Below are 19,983 nucleotides of genomic sequence, written 5' to 3'. Positions count from 1 at the left end.
ACTCTGGGTATGATGAATCTTTGTCCAGACTACTGCACCACCTTCAGTTTGAGCATTCTCTGTTGACTGGAGCCCCAACTTGGCTTAGTTGTGTCATTTTCAGACTGGCAACGCTGTCTCTGAGAATGAGAAGGGACAAGAAGACATGTGTGAGAACTATTAAATGTCATGAGAAAAGACTTCTATGCAGAGAGTTGGCTATGTATATCTAGTTACCTTTTATAAAGAATGCTGCAACTGCATATATATCCTCTCTGGTGCTTGGAGTCAGTGGACAGCTTTGTGATTGTTGCTGTAATGTTGGAGGTCTTGGATGATTTTTAACAAGTGCATATATATTACATAACATACATTTACATATTATAAACAAATACAATTTTAAGACATGCATAATTTGTAATATTAAATATATCTTGCACAAGGCTCTGTCTCAAAAAATAGATAAGTTCAAGTAACCCTCTGCAAGTTTTAGGGCAAACTACATAATTAAAGTAATATTAAGTACCATATTTTTCACACTATAAAGCGCATTTACAAATCCAGTGCTCCTTATGTATGAATTTTACCATTCAAGTATTAAGAAGCAGTGAAGCCATTCTGCTGAATACAGCATTATACCCACTAAACAAAGAGACGTTGAAACGACGTCTTTTCTAGGTCATTTTTGCACGTCCAATTTTGGTCTCCTGAAGGTGCAGACTGTGACGCCAGACGACGTCTTTTTTCTGACGTCTTCTGCACGTCCAGTATTGACGTCCCCCAGACCTCCGGATAAGGGCTAATTCTAGTTTAAATTAAGTCGTTGTGGACGTCTTTTCTACGTGAAATTTACATGTATACGTTTTATAGACCAACTACTTTGAGGCTCCCTGCATAACTGTAGTGCCATTTCAGACGGTGGCAACTGTTCCATTGTTCCAGCTTCAGCAGTTAACTGGAAACGCATACAAAGCTAAGCCAAACAATTACTGGAACAGGTTCACAACCTTCTGGAACTAGTTATGCACGTTAGTTATACACAATATGCTTTACAAATAAATTGCATTTCAACCCTCTCACTTTTTTCAAAACATGTCAACCTGCAAAGAACCAGTAAAAGCAAGGAATAAATTAATTACCCCCATCTTACCACTGTTGATTTTAAATTGACCCTTTCTGTTTGGGGAAACATTAATATAATAATAAACATAATGAGTAAATCTCATTTGGGGTTAATGCCTTTATTTTACATCAACATAATATACACCTTAGATTCACACCATAACAATTTCACTAAACATTTACCTTCCCTTAAAACTATTACAGCTTTACATTACACCTTCCCTTAACAATATTACACCTTCCCTCAACACTATTACACCATTACACCTTCCCTTAACAATATTATACCTTCCCTCAACACTATTACACCTTTACATTACACCTTCCCTTAACAATATTACACCTTCCCTCAACACTATTACACCTTTACATTACACCAGGGGTCTCAAAGTACCGGCCCACGCGGTTTCATACGGCCCCTCACGGGTTAACAAAATAAACATACATCTGGCCCGCAATTCAATTTAATTACTTATGCTTTATTATGTTCGTTTTCATATTTTATCTTAACTTGTATTTTGGTGTGTGTGTGTGGTTTTTTTTTTTTTTTTTTTGCTTACGCTGCGTTGCCTGCTTTAGTAGTCTTCAGTAGCCTTCAACAGTCTAACCTTGCTGCCGTGGTGTGTCCACTAAACTCCGTAGTTATAAACATCCTGAGGTTAGCAGCGCGCTAACTGACCTGTTTATAATGTAATCCGAGCAGTGACTCCGTAACGCTGCTCTAAACTGCTGCTGTTAGCTGCTCGGGCTGAAATATGAACTGTAGAGAGCTGTATTATCCGGTTAGTGGGGTTATTTTATTTCATACACAGAAGAACTTAAAAAATTTCAAAACGCTCCAGACTGGCTCAGCTGAGTCCTGTAGCCCGTGGCTGGGCTGTAGCTCTGACTAAGCAAAGACTGCGGGCTTGTGGTGCTGCAGCTGCAGCTCCGACTAGTGGTTGGATGAGGAACTGCTAAATCTGAGGAAATGCTAAATCTGTCACAGCTCACAATTTTTGATTTTATATTTATTAAGCCTTATTTCAGTATCAAACGTTTTGATCAAAGTTAATATAACTTGTACTTGATGTAATTTCTATTCACTTGACTAGTTTGGTTCTTGATTGATGGAGTTTTTGGATTTCATAACATGACAAATTAAAAGGATTTATGTTAATAGAGCAACAAGCAAACATTTTTCCATGCACCTGTAATATTTGATTGAATAAATAGTATATTGAGAGTTATTTAACATTAAGGAGTAATTACATTCATTTTATATTACATCTGGTTACATTTTCTTATATTTGTAAGTTACATCTGGCCCTCAGAGGACAGCCAATATGTCAATGTGGCCCTCGGCAAAAATGAGTTTGAGACCCCTGCATTACACCTTCCCTTAACAATATTATACCTTCCCTTAACACTATTACACCTTTAACATTACCCCTTCCCTCAACACTATTACACCTTTAACATTACACCTTCCCTCAACACTATCACACCTTTCCACTACACCTTCCCTTAACACCATTACAACTTTACATTACACCTTTCCATTACACCTTCCCTTAACACTATTACAACTTTACATTACACCTTCCCTTAACATCATTATACTTTCATTAAGATTCTAGGTCCTGAGAGACAGCGGTGTGTCCTCCACGTCTTTGTGGTGCATGTTTGAGATGCTCCGAAGTATGAAGTCCTCGGTGGCTGTCCCGTCACATTTCATGACTCCATCTGCACAAGTAGAAAAAGACAAATTAGAAATCTCAGAAAATGTTGAAGATGGCCATTTATTTTTGTCCCACAACAAACTATTTTAAATTGCCTTATTTATGTAATATTAACATAAACTTAGTTCTTCACACTATGGCTTAGCTAACGCTAAGCTAACGGCGGGAATACACATTTAACACCTGACGAGAATTATCGTGCCGTTTTAATTCACACATCATATTAAGCTATTTTAATTAATTTTTTCCCACAACAAACTATTTTAAATTGCCTTATTTATGTAATATTAACATAAACTTACTTCTTCATGCTATGGCTTAGCTAATGCTAAGCTAACGATAAGCTAACGCTAAGCTAAAGGCGGGAATACACATTTAACACCTGACGAGAATTATCGTGCCGTTCTAATTCTCACACATCATATTAAGCTATTTTAATATTTTTTTTCCCACAACAAACTATTTTAAATTGCCTTATTTATGTAATATTAACATAAACTTACTTCTTCAGGCTATTCAAAATGCACTTGATATTGCCCCCAGTTGCCTAGGTTAATTGTGGGTGCCACAAACTTATATAACTTAACGCTAGCTTAGCGAATTTAGCCAAAGACGGTTCTTTGATTTAGCTTAGATTGGCTTATCAGCCTAGCTCTGGTTAGTGCATTGACTTAATGACCGGACAATGCTTCTACGTTAAAGCTTCGGTTACAGTAAATATTATTTGCATTACGGTCGTTCTCAAAAGTAATCCCAATTCCATTTTAACTATGGCCACTGTTTAGCTATCGTTAGCTAGCTAGCTAGTTAGCTAACTGCCTGGGAAGAGAGGCAACGCCGGCAGGTTCAGGTTAAGACCACAGAGCTAAAACAACTAACACTACAAATACATTAACTTATTATACATATCGTCTTACCTTATAGCTTGGCAGCTGAGTCCGAGCGGAGCTGAGCTGAGCTGAGCTGAGCGAGCTGAACTGAATGAACTGAGCTGAGCTGAGCTACTGCAGCAGCCAAAAAATGTTTAGCGTGTTTTGCCTCGGCATATCAGAGTGGAGTTTATGATGACGTGCGGTCTCAGCAAATCAGAGTGGCGTTGACTGGTTGAAATCAACTTAACAATTTTCCACATAAATTGCATTTCCAAATAAAAATAAAAACATACGTAAATAAATACCTACATTCGTTAATTAATTAAATAGATAAAAAATATAATACTCAAATAAATAATTAGAAATAAATGATGCTTAATCATAAATAATCTATATTCATAGTGATTAACAATATTGATAACAACAATTTTGACATACATTTAAAAATAAATATATTCTTAAATAATGTTAATTTCCTGCACCTGTATTAGACGTCCCCATGACGTCCAAAAAAGTGACCTAGTCCGACGTTCAAATGTTTAACTGCATATTGACGTCCAAGTGGGGTCATAGTTAGACGTCCAAATAGCGGACCTAGTTTGCACGTCGTGTAGACGTACAGAATTGGTCTTGGACCGACCGACGCAATATAGACATGATCTGCACGTCCATAAGACGTCTAATGTTTAGTGGGTACAGTTTCAGTTTAGTTATTCAGCAGTATTAGCATTAGGTGCTAACTGCGCTAATCTTTAGCTTTTTGCCCGTTCAGAGGCGAGTATATTGGCCTGTAGCCAGAGCCTTTACAATGTTAAAACAAGCTACATGAGATGAACCGGTAGGTAACATCGCCCTGGTTTAATAGAACACTCAGGCTTCCTGAGGAAAGTCTGGAAATCTAAGCTTACTGTAAAAAACAGAAGTGCTTTACTCACCCAAATAAACAGTTTTCAGAGGAGAAATGTGTGTAGAATAGCGTCCAGCACTAGTTTAACTTGTCTGACTCTTCAGATTTTTTGTTGTTGTAAGAATTAGTTTTGTTTGGTTAGCTTCGCTGCTCTGAATTAGAAGGAAAACATGTTTTTTTTTACACTGTTTCTTACCAGTGTCACATAATGCACCTTATAATCCGGTGCACCTTAAGTCTTGACGTATATTTGAGCATACACAGTTGTAAACACATGGGATATTCACCATATTCACCATTATCATATATATTTTCCACACAGAATGACCACTGGACCACAGGGAACAGATGGAGTTAGCCCTAGCTTAAACACATTTGTTTTTTCAAGCATAGGCTAGTGTGGGGGAGCACTTCTTTCCCCTCCCATGCATTGCGTCAGACTAACTTGTGTATGTTCTATGTATGTGCGCTATAGGAGCGTATGTTAAGTGTTTCCAGCTGTGAGGTGTTTTTCAAACATAAAGGCTGGACTTCAGCAATTCCAGCCAGAGAGCTTTGGGATCAGATTGGGGAAACCTCTCTCCAAGCAAAACCGGTTTGCTTGTTAATGATGCTGTTATCTTTTGTACTAATTATTCTTTTTTCTGTAATAAATTTTCTTATATACAAAGAACAGTATCAGCGAAGACTTATTTCATGCATCTACATGGCATCACAGCTCAAGATACTACAGTCTGAAAATAGAACATTTGTTGAAAGTGCGCCTTATAGGGTGATTCTCATGAAGCTGCAGGGAACATGTCCATTACAATTTTTTTAAAATCAATACTTAATTCATAAAAACTCTGATATTGTGTGTAAAGCGAATAGGGAGTACTGTATGGATCAATTGTTTTCATCATCATATAAAATTATTTTTATATAAATTAAATAAAAAATATATGGAAATTCTCATTACCGTTATGTGTCTGTATCCCTTCTTTCTAATTTTAAGTTAAACCATATTAAAAGTACTAAGCATATCGAATCAATAAAATAGGGTAAAGTCATTTCAAATATCTATATTTATACATGATATAAACATTTTTTGTGTTGAACAAAAAAATGTACTTGATTTTAAACAAAATATCTGTGTCCGAACAATTTTTTTTCTCATTACCGTTTCATGATTTTACCCCCCTAAAAATTACACTGGGCCTTTAAATTGATCAGCTATCCCATGATGCATCACTTCAGAGACAAGCTTCAAAATGGAGATAAGGTCAGTTGGTCACTCTTCTCTCCCTTTGAGAAATCTGTGTTAATATTGCTAAAACTGTCCTGAGTTACACTGTGTATTATCATTACCGTTATGGTTTAATACTCATTACTTTAAAAAATATAAAAATCAATTATTTCATGAATATTATCACAATATAAGGCTTTGACATCTGGCAAAGTTATAGGTTGTTAGCATATTAGCATTTTAAGTTATTTGTGAAATTAGCCAAGAGCATCTCATTACCGTTACTCAATATTCTCATTACCATGCATTGTGAGGGCCATAACTGTAATAAGAACCATTGAGCTGGTAATGAGATTCTTATGTAAGACTGCTAAAAGAGTCATTTAACAGAGTTTATTTGATCATTTATGGTAATTCATTATATATATATATATATATATATATATATATATATATATATATATATATTTATCATTTTTGGTAATTATAAATATATATATAGATGATGGTTGTAATTATAATTATTTTTGTGTGATTTTTACTTTCTGATGGAAAAAGTAGCTTACATGCAGGTGGATTTTCCACTATTTATGTAGTACATAACAGTCTACTATTTACTATATAAAAAAATATATATATAACAATGTCATTGATGTTTATACTCTTTTGATTAGTCTAATGATTATATTCATTTTTTGAAGACTGACAGAGATTGAACGCAAGAAGGCAGCAGCCAAGGCTAGAGTTTCTTGAGATTTGCTTGTTTTTCTGGTTCCATGGTTTGTTATACAATTGCCTTAATCCTTGTGTGGTGTTCATATTTTTGTTACTCGTTTACTTTGTTACTTGTATTTAATTCAGCAAAATTAAGCAATTTTACATTAAAATGCTTTACACATGCTCGCTTCACCTAAATTGCAAGCAATATAAACAGCTTACATGGTTAATATTTGCCCTTTTCCTTTCTTATGTTACATTTCTTTCAAAAAGTGCTACTCTTTTTTTATTAGTTTTTTTTTATAAAATGTAAAAGAAAATGAATTAAACTCAAGATATGAGAAGAAAATTTGTTTAGTTTCAAATTTACAAGTGTAAATGTGTGTACAGTGTGTGTTTATCAAAAATGTGTTTTTATGTATGTTTTTCACAAAAAAATGAGCCAATGCCAATGAGTTTGAGTTAGAAAAAATATTTTTTTTCAGTTTCATTTGATGAAAAATGAAAACGGGTCCCACAGACCCGAACACCACACAAGGGTTAACTAAGTTTCATTACCGTTACATTTATTCTCCTTACCGTTTAATTGTGTTCTCATTACCGTTATGGATCTAAAATGTTAATTTTTTTTAAATGTTTCACATCTTATCATAACTTTCCTTAATTTTATTATAGTATATCCCTCACCTGTTGTCCACATGAGTTTTTGATCAAACATATTCTAAAATAATTTCCATTAATTAAAAAATTAAAAGATATTTTACAAATGTTGTATCGGTAATGAGAGTTGCTTAAGTATAAATAAATAAATAAAAAAGATCAAAGTAATTGTCAAGGACTGTGCTGTTAAGTTGATGGAATTTGTTGTGGAAATATGAAATTAATCATCAAAAAAATTTTTGAACCGTTGATCTAGCTTCGTCATTTACTGTAACGGTAATGAGAATTATTCTGGATCATATCAGATTCAAATGATAATAAAATTCTATTTAAAAAAAAATATATGAAAAAATAATCAATATAGTAAAATACACATTCTATTTTAGCTTCTCAACTTGAAAAAATGCTGCAATGAGGTGAAAAACGTTTTTATGTTAATGTGAAGGTCTTCGTGAGAATCCCCCTATAGTGCCACAAATACGGTATGCTGTAAACCAGTTAATAGGGCACCTGAGCTCTAGCCTATAGCCACTTCCCACAGGGGCCGTCCGGCTTTTTGTCATACCCCTGACACCCATTGAAGTCACCCATAATAATTTTTCCTCCTGCAAACGTGTCAATGACACTGATTACATTTGACAGCTTGTTAACAAAGGCTTTTAAACTGTATGAAGGTGGTCTATATGTGGCAGTGTGATGTTGTTCCACTAGATTATTCCGCTTTGTTGGGATTTTATTTTGAAAGTTGTTCTGAGTTGTCAGTTGCTGGAGCACTTCACAGAGGACTGAGAGATGGGATTTATTTTTTTTACATAATATTTTTTTAATATAAATTTCTTAAAATGTATTTATTTTCTTGGTCGAATTATTTATAGAAAAATATTTATATGCATAAATATAACCAATAAATATAGTTTAATTTACTAAAAATATGTCCATGTGGGCGGAGTCTCTGCAGCTCCTGCATGGGCGAGGGCTCTCCCAAATCTTGTCCTCTCTGAAAATGGCCATCCTTAGTGAAGGTATGTTCTGGTGCAGCTCCGTAATTTTGTGCTCATAAACTGCATTATCTGTTCTATATTCGACATGCAAGTGGCTAATTCAATCAATGAATTGTTTAGTAACACGTTGCTGTTGTTTAAATCAAGTTAAAGCACAGTTTTATGTGTATTTTGGGCTGTTTTATTCTCTGATTTGGCGCGAATTGTGTTAAGGTGGAATTTTTAAGGTGGAATGCTGATTAGAAATGAAAATCTAGATGCTAACCAGTCACTGTTTATTATATATATAGATATATAGATATATTGTTTTTATTATTGTTTTTGTGTTAAATATAATGTACTATTTCTTTTATATTCATATGTATGTTACTCTATACTATTGTTTTGATAAACTCTCTGAAAATGGCCATCCTTAGTGAAGGCGCAGCTGAAAGAGAGCAAGAGCATGCCTGATAACTCAATCCTGTCTGTCCTGTGTATTCTAATACAGATTGGGGGAAATAAATGTCAGAAACAGAGCTGAGGTGTCTGTGCTCTTTAATGACTACACAACACAACGCAGAAGTAAACCGGTTACATATACACAACCGCAGCTGTTGAGTTCAGGTGGGGAATAGTAAACTGCATGCACTCTGTGTTCATACAGGGTAAATCTGTGTTTTGTAATACACACCAACACCACCATGTTCTTTTTCTTTCAACTTAGCAAAGAGTTCCTCACTTTTGTCATATGAAACAGACCTTGGGCTGTTGCAGAATGAAAATCCACTTATTTGTAGATCATTTTCAGTATGACTTGACTGTATCCATGTTTCTGTCATGCAAATAATATCAGCTTCCATATACCTTTTGTCTTGTTTTATGTCTTCCAGGTGACATGACAACCCTTGAACATTGTGCAGAAGTGCTTTACATGATAATGATGACCGATGTGTTTCTCTAAGTGGCTCCACAAATGCGGGCATAGTTTGCATGAAACTTTCTATATCAGGTTTTGCATAAATAGCTGTTTCCTTGAAATCTTCTATAATGAGACCTTCCAGAGAAGTCACACGACTTAATGCCACATATGCTTGTCCAGGTGCAAATATCTTTTTAAGTGACACAACAGCTTTATCCACAGTTAGACCTTGTACTTTGTGAATAGTGCAAGCCCAAGATAATTTCAGGGGAAACTGTCGTCGTATGCCACCACGTCTTGTGACTCTCTCTTCTTCTGGTTCAATTGGTGTAGCCTTTTCCAGTCCTGGGTTTAAGGATGGCCGTTTTGCTCGTAAGCCTCTACCAGCTCTTTCATTGTCAAATGTCACATATACTTTTGTTGGGAAATCTTCTCCAGGATTAAAATGTATATCACTAACTGTACCAAAAGCCCCATTCACAAGTCCATCTGAAACATCAATGTTTTTAAGGAGCATGACTCTTGCATTAACTGCAATGTGAAGTGATCGTGAAAGACATGTCTTGCAAACATTGCTGTGGTGGCCCTTTACTTTTTGAAAGTGTCCAGTTTTCGGGTCTCTCTCATAATCTTGTGCTCGAATAACTATAGTATCTTTGTATGTCTTGTGAAGCATTTCTCTATTGTGGTCATCAACTTCATTATTTGTGGCATAAATATGCAAATTGGAAGTCATGTGTTCTTCACCAGTTTCACACTGTTTCAGCATACTTATATCTTTTTCCAGCAATGGATGAGACTTCTGTCGTTTCCTTAATCGATTGAGCAACTGTGCGAATTCCACATCTTTCTGTCTCATTATCTGACTCAACTCAGCCAAAGCAAAATGGTCTTGCCACAGATTCATTCCCACATGATCAGCATATAAAGCTTTACCCTTAACTGGATTGAGCTGATAAAAGTCTCCAACTGCGATGATAGAAACCTTTCCAAAAGGTGAATAATCTCCAGTTTGTTTGATCTGCCTCAGTCTGCCATGAACATATGCAAGGAGTTTGTGATCAACCATTGAAATTTCATCAATAATTAATATATCCAGGTTTCCCAACTTTGTTCTCAGAGAATTAATTTTCTCATCTCCCAGTGGTTGATATGGTAGCTTTACATCTGTACCAATAGCTAAAGGAGTATGTATTGTTGCAGCATTAATGTTATAAGCACTTACACCAGTTGGAGCTGTCAGTAACACACGTGTGTCATCAGGATTATTTGATAAGCGAGATAGGATACGATGTGCTTCATAATGTATTGCTTTAATCAGCATAGATTTCCCTACACCTCCAGGGCCTGATATAAACACATGAAAGGGTTCTGGAGTATCACCACGTGCCGATTTTATAAAATATCTGGGACTGTGTCTCATTCATTGAACGTAGTAGAGCCATGGCTTCTTCCTTTGGCATGTTATGAGAATTATCCTGTAATGAATAGATTTCCTTGGGAAAAAGGTCAGGTATGATGTCACTGTTTTCAGTTATTTCTGGAATTTCCTTCTGTTTCTGCTCAATGCATTCTAAACGTTCACGCTCAGTCTCTGGACAAAGTTGTGCCCATGCATCTTCCATTGGACCATGTGCATCTAGGTCTTCCTGAGCTTTGTCTATGGAGTCACTCTCTTTTTCAAACATGGCCATATTTGTGTCTACTGTGTAGGGTTGTCACGATACCAAAATTTTGACTTCGATACCGATACCAACTGTAGTATCACGATTCTCGATACCAAAACGATACTTGGAAGAAAAAAAAACAATAAAAATATCTGAACATAAAATGTTTATTTTTGACTGAACTGGATTGAACACTGAACAATTGGTGCAAACGTTTTTATTCTAAAATGAAACATTTGAACAAAAATTAATCAATCGATTTATTTAATTAATAATAATTAATTAAATCAATTTAATTAAATTAATAATTTAATTGATTTAATAATTAATTATTAATCAACCGTTTACCATTTTTAATAAGCTCATGTTCAGTGTAACGTTCAAGCAGGCTACGTGCCTGACCACAGATTTGCGATGGAAACGCGAAAACGTGAACATCTTGAGTTCATGTTTCACAGCCAATGGGATAATGGAGAAATAGAGAAAACCACGGGTCCAAAACAAAACTCCTGCACACTCCTCTCCGTGTTAACGTGATTTACTAGCAGTCGCTAGTAAATCTTAGTAAAGCTACAGACAGAGTGTATCTTGACTAACTCCACTAACCTGTCGACTTCTCAGCTCTTTGTAGAGATCAGGGTGCTTGTCTGCTAAATGAATGAGCGAAATATGATCAGAATTATGTTAAATAACACTGTAACATAGAAGCATAGAACTATTATTTAATTAAAATGATTTTTAAGAACAGCTAAACACAGTGCTGCAGGTCAAACGCGGAGGCGTTCACGTGCGAGAGAGAGAGACAGAGAAAGAGTGAGAGAGTGAGAGAGAGAGAGTGAGAGAGAGAGAGATTTGCGTGTTCTGATTTGAGCTACTCACAGGTAAAGGTTCTCTTTTATCTCCTCGTGCTCATATTCTAGTCCCACACATAAGTCTGCAGCTCCCTCAGTGTTTTCTGTCGTATTTTGCGGCTAGCGCGAGCACTTACAACTAACACCGCCACGAGGTGCCGCCGCGCTTGTGCCGAATCCGCTACTGAATCCGACTCCCGCTTCGCGGACAGAATCAGCACAACACCCCCCGCTGTACAACTGCGGGAGTGAAAACAGCGCTTATAAATAAAGTAGTTTAGTTTCACTTTCAGTTTTCGTTATTTTATTTAAAAATAAAAATATCAATAAAAAACAGATGCCTACATCTCAGACTATTTTCCCACACTTCACTCCTCGCGCCCGTTTTGTTCACAAGTCGCGGACGAGAGACATCTGTTATTTTAGCCGTCGCCATTCTACACTCGCTGCTGCTCTGCTGGCTTGCGCGTGCGTGTGTCGCTCTCAGCCGAGTCAAATGAATCGATTCACACGTGAATCGATTCATTTGTTCAGAACACTAAGTTTATCTGAATCCTGCCACACCGACTGCTGCGGTGTGAATCAGTTTTCTTATGAACTGAATCAAATCGCGCCTACTAATTTGACTCATTTGAAGCTAGTGACTGGGCTATATACAGTATCGAAAGCATCGAACGCTAAAGAACCGAATCGTTTGTGATGACGTAGTATCGAAAAAGAATCGAAGCTTCGGTACACCGTGCAACTCTACTACTGTGACTTTCACTGAGACAAGTTCATTATCAGAATATTTCACAGACCCAGCTTCATAAAACTCTTGATATGTCTGGAAAGTGGATGGTTTTAGTTGTGATTTGAGGCAAAAACAACTCTAAAATGCTTTCATAATATTTCTCTGGATTTTTTGTTGGTGAGAAACGGGCATATCGTATCACAGCAGCTTCTGTTCGTGACCTTTTCTTGGCAAATCCTGATCCTTTCAAAAGTTTGATGCTGTCACTGGATGAACGCTCCGATTTAGACAATATTCTATATTCTGATGCAAACCTTGCCAAACACATTTCTTCAAATTCCTTGCTTTTAGGTCTGTTCTTATATCTGTCAGAAATGCTGTACATCCAAATATTGTCACCGTCATCATCGCCGCACTGAGCTTTCCTCTGTATGACATTTAGTGGAAGACTCATTCTGATTGTGTCACCAGTTGGAACAAATTGCACTTTGCGAGATGCCTGTTTTAATTTCATATTCGTAAGACGATACACACTTTCTTGAGCTGAAACTTCACGATTATGCAAGAAAACACTGCCAAGTTTGCGCATAGCTTGTTTAGCATCAAGATTGCCTTGCTCTGACGCTTCTTTTTGTGCATGTGACAACAACAGCCCCATTTCTCTCTCTGCTTTTGATATGTATGAGATGATATAAACAATACAGGAATATGCATCGACTACAAACTGTATGTCCATATTTGCATTCCATGCTTTTAGAAGATCTGTGTTATACTGATTCACCCAAACATCACATGGTTTCCTCTTCAACACAACACTGGTTTTCTTGGTCATTGTTTGATATGCTGCTTCAAAGATTTCTTGATTTATATCAAGGGAAGCAAATAAAGAGTCAACAGAGTCAAATGTGGCCTCAGTATTTAATAAAGCATTTCTGACTCCTTTTAATATTGTGTTTGCTAATTCTACTTCCATCGTCTTTGTGGATTTGCTAGCTTTTTCATTTTCATCATTATTGTCATTTTTATGTTCCTCAGTCTTACATCGTGTAATAAATGTTCTGTTACTTGGAGGACGTGGAAAGTTAAATCTGCATGTTGTTCCCTTTTTCTTGCATGTTTTTGAGTGTCTCTTGCTGTGCATCTGAACTTGTGACACTTCAATGTCATGCATTTCTCTGTCCTCATCTGAAGGCAATTCACATGTGACATACTGATCAATAACCTGACAAACACGGAGGTCATCATCTCTGTCTATCTGTGGAGCATCTTTTACTCAGAAAAGACAATGAGTGTGAGGTAATCCGCGATTCTGGAACTCAACTCTCATTAAAAAATCTGTTATCTCTCCAATTGGTTTGGCTTCAGACATGATGACATCTTTTAGGAAACAGTGAAATCGATGGTCAAACTTTCTAGCAGCAGTCACAGGGTTACTTTTCAGCAGGTGACATCAATCTGACCAATCAAGCTCATCAGCTGATACATGTTTTCCTTCTTGTTTCAGGATTGTTTGCATGAGTTCTGGCCACCGGAGGTCAGCAGAGGAAAACGAAGCAAACCAGGTTGGAAGTCCTAGTTGTCTGACCATTGCAAACAAATCTTTCTGCACGCTTTGCCAGAACACTGGAGCACCTCTGATAGGTTTCAAGAATTTATAGCCTTCATCAAAATGTAAAATGCGTCGTAAGGATTCATGGTTTGTCAACATTTCTGAAGTAACTTCTGATTTCTGTGTGGAATGTCCTTTTCTCAATGCGATTGATACATTTGATACAACCTGATTTAGTTCTGACAAATACTGGCCATAAAAGATAAAGTCCAAGTTTTTAGCAAATCTTCCATCTGCATTGAGTATTCTTGAGTTTAAATATTGACATAATGTCAGCCTTTCTGGTCTTGTCTCATGAAAAGTGTCACGGTTGACCCAGGCAGGGAGACGAGGAGGCGGACACAAGTGCAGGTAGGGTGAAATCAATAAATAATAATTTAATAAATAAATATAAATACACCAGGAAACGAGAAACAAGTAAACACTTAAACATAAAACAGGGAGATATATACAAGGATCAAGGAAGTGAACTAAATAAATTAAACTAGATAAACAAATAACCAAAAACCAAAACAAACGAGAGAAACCAGAGAACATCAACTAAACCAACAAGAGATAATAAATAGCAAAATAAACTGGGAGTAAATAAACAAAGAAACAAACGAGGGACTGAATAAATACAATACTAAACAAGGCAGGGATATATACTAACAAGAGGCTAAACTAGACAGGGAAAAACTAAACTAGACAAGAATAAATAAACTAAGCAGGGAACTAAAGGGAACAAGAAACAAGAAGATGTAAACAAGGAACTAGGGCTAGGGCTAAGGCTTGAAATAACAAAGAGACACGGAGAGACAAACAACAGGGGTTAGTGCAAAGACCGACGGAGACAAAGTGGTAGACGAGGGCTATTTAAAGAAACAGGAAACACTATAATTAGAAACACCTGGGGAAGGGGCGGAGCTACAAATGAGAAACACATGGAAAAGTACTGAGACAGAACACAGGGGCACAGGTCACGTGGGACACACACAGAGACATGAGACAGGGCTAAGACATGACAAAAAGTACCTGTGCCTTTAGGGAACAGAACTGGGAAGCATTTGGCCTCGTTTGACTCATCAGTTAATAGCCTGACTGGATTATTTCCTTCTGCAGGTGCTACAGACATGATTCCATCAAAATGCTGATCCAGAACCTCTTGTGCTACATCAACAGGTTGTAAACAAGTATCCATAAACATGCCATGCTGTTGTCGGTCAAGAAGAGTTTCATCAATGTTCTCATCCTCATTGGTATGCTCAGTGTGTTCCTCATTACCAGCTTGTTCACTTTGGTCATCACACTCATCTGCTTCTGCAGTGTTGCTCAGTGGATTAATCCAATCGTTGTTGAATTTAACATCACTGTAGAATTTGTTATGGTTTTTGAGGTACATCAGTGCATTTAGAATTTTCTCTGGGTGGACAAATTCATACTTATAATGCCCCTTGTATGTCAACTTTCTTTTCAATTTCACACGGATCATGAGATCAGCATGTTCTGATCTTGGTAAAAGCTCAGCTGCATCAGCTACATTTGATGGCACACAGGTTATTGGGCCTACGACAGAGCTCTGTGATCCTTTTGGCAGTGGCACAATCTTCATGAATGGTATATGCATAGCAATCAAATGAGTTTCCAATGAATTTAATGTTTGCAATTCATGAGGAACTGGATCTAGTGACAGATTATTCACAACACTCTGTTCTGGCATTTTTGCATTACAAATCTTTCTGTGACAAGTATAACAAACCCAAAGAGAACCAGCTGGACCCGTTTTAATGGCACAATCTACATCACAGCTCTCATTGCAAATATGCAAATAATCCTTTCCGCTATACATGCAACTGCTGGATCTTTTTTCAAATATTCATGTTTTCGACATCGTATGACTTGGTGTTTGAACAGAGCTCTGTGACAAACCGCACACACGTATTCTGGACCTGTGCTTATTTTGTTTTTGAACTGTGTAATTACATAATCAGTTTCTTTTCTTTTGTTTTTATTTATTTGTCTTCTTTCTATGTTTCTGTTTTTCACACCCTGGGCAAATGAGCTGTCTGCTTTGTATTTTAAAATGGAAATCTGCTTTACATGCTCTCTGTGCTCGTCATCTGTTCTATATTTCATAACACTGTTCGTTTTTACAATTTCTCGGTGTTCCTTGTCCGTATTGTATTTCATTACACTTGAATGTTTTTTGTACTCTCTGTATTCCTGATCTGTGGCATATTTACGTTTACTTGTTTTTTTAAGGTGATTCCTGTAAAAAGAAAAATCAAAGTTTCACTTTGGGCTTGCTTTTTCTCGATGAACTGCATAATAAACGACAAAACTAAAATCGAAATGCAATGGTAATGTTTTTATTTATTTTCCTTTGCAATAGGCTGCATGTCTGACAGAATTAAAATGAAAACGCAAAATGGAAAAATAAATAGCAAAGTGAGAGTTTGTGATTGAGTTTTTGGTGTGGACTGCGCTTTAAGTGTCAAAATAAAAGGAAAACGCAAAGGAAGACTGGCGCTCCCTGCTGGTGATTTAGTTTTCTTTTTATACATTTCTTTTTCTTTTTCAACTTCACCAGCATGCAAATATATGTATACATTTGTGAAGCAAGTGAAACTTTGATTTTTCTTTTTATAATTAGCTTTTTCATTTTAGATTTGACAATGAAATATCCGAATGGCAATGAAAATGAAATGGCAAAAAGCCTTATTTAATTTTTATTTTGTCACGTATGACCCATGCTCAAGTGAAAAATTAAACTGCAAATGAAGTGATTTAATTCTGTTTTTAATTTTGTCATAATATTTTCACACATGTTTGGGAAAAGAAAGAGCAAAACGGTATTTGCATTTTCATTTTAGTGTTTTCATTTCAGTTTTATTTTTGGCAGGATTTACCTCCCATACAGCAAGTGTTTCCACTGCAATACTCCTTTTCACCAACAGGAAATTTCCAAAAACACAAAGAGATTGGAATTAGTAAGAAGATTGGAAATCAAGACATTTTGATAACTCTACACAGTTTGCAACCCTTGCAATACACATCATAAAATGTTACATAAAGTATTCCCCACAATGCTGCTAACACTACCTAAAAGGTGCATTTCAACAAAAGTGTATTTACCATTCTTACCATGACATTTTTTATTATTTAATTTGTTAATTTGAATGAAAAGTCCTCACCTAGTCCTACTTCACTTGGGTTCAGAGAATGATTTAACGTGCATTAGTTAGCCTCATAGATCCAAGATACAAAACAAATTTTAACATCTCAATAAACAAAAATCATAAAGTAAAAAACTGTGTTGCTTATTAGTAGAGGTAGACATTATTTTAATTTGAAATTTGTTTTACCCTAAAACAATCTAACACACATTAATTAAACACTCAATATGACATCTGAACAGCATATATTAATGTTAACATTGTGCCGTGTAATCCTGTGCACACTGTAACAGAAGTGAGGTGCACTGCCACCTAGTGTCCACATTAATTTCATACTCTCAGATGCAGACAATGGAGGTTATTTAAATTAACCTGCATTATGCTTGCTCCAAACTCACCTATTAATTCATATGAAAACATATACTATGCTGATTAATCTATTTAGCAAAACTACATTGTGCAGCTTAACCTAGCCATGTATCCCAGCACAGACCACAAATATGTTAAAAATCTTCTGGAACATTAAAAAAATAATATACCTGTGACATTATTCTCCATTTTATATTATTAAACACATACAAAAATAAATATGTAAAATATTATAAAGTAAACCAGCCAAACTAATGTGGGTTCACCAAATTCACCCAACGGGGTTTTTGAATGTTTACAGATGATTGACTGACATAATGATTCTTTAATGCACTCAATCTCTGTCAATACATAATGTAGCACCATGTGTCAATTTACTACCTATCTAGATTTAACACCACTTCTGAAGGCAGCTTCCTATGGAAGTAAAACAGTGTCACCAGACTTTGAAATTTAAAAGCACTTGAATTTTTAGCACTGAATTATTTTACATTGAATTATTGCATGTGATTTTTTTTGCCTCTGAATTAAACACTTTAATTTTTCAGTATATCATTTTCACTTATTTTATTTTAATGTAAAAAAAAATCAAAAGTAAAAATTCAAGTTTAAAAAATTCAACTAAAATAAATTCAGGTTGCTCAAATTCGACTGCTAAAATACAACGCTCAAAATTCGCTGTAAACATCCGGGACACACAGGATGAGCAATCGATTCAGTCTTCAATCGAGCCAACAACCAGCCAATCACATCACGCTCCGAAGATCACGTGACAGGTAGCGCCTCACGGCTCAGAGCCGCTCAACGCGAGTCACAGCCCCCTCCGCTGCTGCTCTCGAGTAGGTGAGTGTAAAACAGCTGAAAACAGGGCATTTACCTCACCACTGTGGCCATGTAATATCACTTAAACGCTGTAGAAATCCTCACTTTAACCACGGTCTGCTCTGTGGTTTGTAAACATATTAAATTAAGATAGATATCCAGATATACCTTGTTAAACTAACTAAATAAATAAATAAAGCTCCTCTGTTCATTTCAGAAAGAGCTTCAAACACGAACACTAGATCAATTATTTATAAATACAGCCAGACTGTGTGGAAGATAATTACTACTGTAGAATCTGAGATAGTAACTTAGTTAGCTAAATTATAGCTACCTATCTTGCTAGTTAGCTGTGGGACTGTGGGATTATAGACACGATACTACCTAGTTAGCTGTGGGACTGTGCGATTATAGACAAGATACTACCTAGTTAGCTGTTTGTTTAGCAATACCTTATTTACACTTTGCTGCAAAGTATGTTGCTTAGTGTACTGGCCACTGTCTAAATAAATATATTGAGCTATATTACACTTACTCTACCCCTCTCAGGCTGGTCCTCTCATTAAATAAAGGAGATTTATTACACTTACTGTACCCCTCTCAGGCTGGTCCTCTCATTAAATAAAGGAGATTTATGCTGCCCGAACATTCTCCTCTGGTTATCTACAGCCTGCTGTAAATCCTTAAACTCAGTCATCTCTATTGTCGGCGAGGTATTATGTAACGCCAGACAGATAGGATTGACAGTCCAAGAACCGAAGCCAGATAGACAGTCCGATAATTTAAATCCGATAAGGGTGTAGCGGGCTCAGTGGTTTAATACCTGGTGCTAATTGAGATGTTGAAATATTTTTAATTGGGCGCCAGTTATTAAATTAATTTAATTAGATTAATTAATTAATTAATTAATCAAATTAATTAATAACACAAGACATCTCAGGGTGTGGTTTCTACAGGTGACAGAAATTTTCATAACCAAGTTATCCAGAAAAACACACTGAAATGACAGGTTTTGTAAAATAAAAGTATTTATTAAATCACACAGATAGGAGTAAATAATTCATTAAAAAGTCATAAATGTAGCCATTAGCTATCAAATCATAGTGTAGAATGATAAATGAGAAATAAACAACAAACACGTTATAATACTGGTATGAAAGGAATAAAGATTAATAGAACTATTAAGTGAGTATTTCTAAATAAGGGTCTAAGGCATTTTAAGTCTACGAAACCAGTTCTTATCTCCAACCAAGCAACTCAAAATGAGTCATCTATACTAAAGACGCTCTATTAAAGACCCGACCCAGACCATGACCAACAGACACCATCTGCCGAAAGATTAAACCCAGCTCTGCCTTACTCTGAGGTGTTGAAGTGGGCCTTGGTGACGTCCGCCTGGGTTGGTCGTCTGCTGCTTCACCCCGAAAAAGGATCACGTGAGCCTGGCTGCAGGGTGGGTTGACTTCCTGTGTCAGCACGGAGCCCCATTAGAACCCACAGGGTAAATCCCCACTCTCAGCTGGCTTGCTGGTGGCCTCCGGACCGCAGGTTTCTGGGTTGGATCTGGCGGATCTCTTTTTCAGCTGTACTTTAGCTAAACTTAGATGGAATAATGCTTGGCTTTGTAGATTGTAAAATAACCTTAGATATTTTAACTAGGATAGCTAATATT

General features: G+C 36.3%; 1 protein-coding gene and 1 long non-coding RNA gene across 5 annotated transcripts in view; one reads left to right on the top strand and one right to left on the bottom strand.

Annotated features, from left to right (window-relative positions):
• Positions 1-19,983, top strand: part of LOC125785635 (uncharacterized) — a 138,256-nt gene that overhangs the window by 47,347 nt on the left and 70,926 nt on the right. The gene's annotated exons all lie outside the window — the stretch shown is intronic.
• On the bottom strand, positions 620-2,882 carry LOC125785647 (uncharacterized). 4 transcript variants are annotated; one of them, XR_007427964.1, is made up of 4 exons: positions 2,683-2,882; positions 1,479-2,635; positions 1,369-1,410; positions 620-1,318 (listed from the first exon to the last, which is right to left on the bottom strand). It is a non-coding gene; the product is annotated as an uncharacterized LOC125785647 (long non-coding RNA). The 4 variants fall into 4 exon arrangements; XR_007427965.1 differs by lacking the exon at positions 620-1,318 and having other exon boundaries at positions 1,346-1,410; positions 1,479-2,518; positions 2,554-2,635; XR_007427966.1 differs by lacking the exon at positions 620-1,318 and having other exon boundaries at positions 1,346-1,410; positions 1,479-2,648.

This window comes from Astyanax mexicanus, chromosome 21, assembly GCF_023375975.1.
Source record: "Astyanax mexicanus isolate ESR-SI-001 chromosome 21, AstMex3_surface, whole genome shotgun sequence".
NCBI lineage: Eukaryota > Metazoa > Chordata > Actinopteri > Characiformes > Acestrorhamphidae > Astyanax > Astyanax mexicanus.
Note: the sequence above shows the minus strand (reverse complement) of the source record. Positions and strands in the feature narration are given on the sequence as shown.